The sequence below is a fragment of the Rhinopithecus bieti genome, unplaced genomic scaffold (assembly GCF_001698545.2).
Source record: "Rhinopithecus bieti isolate Rb0 unplaced genomic scaffold, ASM169854v2 scaffold_4981, whole genome shotgun sequence".
Lineage (NCBI taxonomy): Eukaryota > Metazoa > Chordata > Mammalia > Primates > Cercopithecidae > Rhinopithecus > Rhinopithecus bieti.
The window spans coordinates 1,869,909-1,872,016 of NW_016805130.1; the positions used below are offsets into that span (position 1 = coordinate 1,869,909).

At 35.1% G+C, this 2,108-nt stretch overlaps 1 pseudogene; it reads left to right on the forward strand.

Moving 5' to 3' along the window:
- Positions 1–401: 401 nt before the first annotated feature.
- Positions 402–1,078, forward strand: LOC108529109 (pre-mRNA-splicing factor SPF27 pseudogene; annotated as a pseudogene).
- The last annotated feature ends 1,030 nt before the right edge of the window (positions 1,079–2,108 follow it).

Genomic DNA, 2,108 nt, shown 5'->3' on the forward strand with positions numbered 1-2,108 from the left:
AAAATATGAACTATCTAAAAACGTAGAATAGAAACTTGACCAGAACAATAAACATAAAGAAATATAAGTAGTAATATAAGAGTTCCTTTGTAAAAAATAAGAAGGAGAAGAAAAAATACAAATAAAAAAACCTCAAATACAGGTTTATAGACAAGTTTTACCAAATTTTCAAGAAATCTATTAAGATGTATCTAAATTGCTCCAGAAACTAGAGACCATGAGAGGCCGCCCATTTCATTTTATAAGGCTGTAAATATGATCTCAAAACCAAGCAAGAGCACTTGAAGAAAATCACAAGCCTATTTAACTTGTTATCACAGATATGAATATCAAAAATACAATATTAGCTATCTATATCAATAGTGTATCAAAATAATGCATAGAAACCGAAGGTCTCCAGAATGACAGTCACGGGTTTGGTGGCCAGAGAGGTTGTGGTGGATGTGCTGCTGTATTTTGATCAAAGTTCTGAAGCCCCTGGTGTACAGTGCTTGTGGAAGAGGACACTCACAGACACTGAACTACTAAGAACTACCTGAGCTACCTGACAGCCTTGGATTATTCTGCTTTTGAAGACATAATGAAAAATGGATTTGAAAGATTGGTCCCTCGATAGCCAATTGAATTGCTTCATATGAAATGATCTGAGCTTCCAGCCCCTTCCTCCAGCCAGAAAAACGACATTACTGAATGGCAAGAATGTGTAAACAATTCTATGGCCCAGCTAGAGCATCAAGCAATTCAAATTGAGAATCTGGAATGAATGTCACAGTGTGGATGTAATGCCTGGAAGGTATATAATGAAAATCTAGTTCATGTGATCGAACACACACAGGAAGAAGGCTTCAGAAGTTAAGAAAACATATTCAAGATTTAAACTCGCAACCAAAGTTTCAAAGATGAAACTCACAGCTGGAGCTAAATCAAGAGAAATCGAATCAAATCATATATCCCTGATCAGTAAGAATTACAAGACTGAACAGACTATTGGACAATTGTTCAACTAGAAAATGAAAACCATCAAATTAAGTAGCAATATGGAGAGACAAACAAAGAAAACATCCAGCAAGCCTTCTGAAAAGACAATTTTGTGGGTGGAAGAGAAGTCTGGCTCTCACCAAAGCCATCTGGACTTTCTCTAAACTGTGAGGGACAACAGCATCTTCCAGAAACCATTAATGTTTAAATGTTTAGAATGTGTGGACTGTTGTAGTAATTCGATTTGTAATTCTATTCTATCTTAGCAAAATAAAAATGTCTAGGTTGGTGGTATTTTTATAACCATTAACAAAAAATTCTAGACATTCAAAATAAGTATAACTTTAGCATAATATTATGTCACTGAATTAATTTTGAGCTGTGTAGACCATATTTTGTATCCAAGAATCTTTATTTAAACCTTTCAACACGTATAGGAAGTTGGAAACTTTTAGTTTATGTCTTTGTCTAATAAAGAGATACTTCTAAAAAGACACATAAAATTCTACATATATTAAGTTTGTAAGGCTCTTACCAAGTAAGAATAAAAAGGAATTCATTAACTCAGTCAAAGTTATAGTACAAAAGCCTAGAGCAGCTTGGCAGCAATTAGTAGAAAAACACATCTGTTTTAGGATAGGAAGGCAGAAGGAATGTCATATTAAAAGAAAAAAGAAATAGGATAAAGAGGAAGAGAAAAATATCTATTTATTTACAAACAATGTGATTATCTACATAGAGCAACCAACAGTCACCATACATTTTGAGAATTTACTAGAGAGTTCAACAAGACAGTTGAAACAAGAAAAGACAGACGTGCAAACCAATAGTTACAACAAAAGAGTGATGTGACAACAGAGGCTTGTACGATGGAGAGGAAGCACAGAAGTGGAAACTTCACCTGGGAGTGCAACGAAAGACTTCTTGGAAGTAGTTAACAAGTTAAATTTCGAAAGATCATGGCACTGTAGACAGATGTGGCTGCTTGCCCAAAGACTAAGAGATATAAAACAGTAGTTTGGAAAGTTTGGAACTGGGAAAGTAGGAAAGGGTAGGCCAGCATATGAAACTGGAGATATGGGATAGAGTCTCATCCTGAAGACCTCTGTGTGCTATGCTAAGATGCTTGG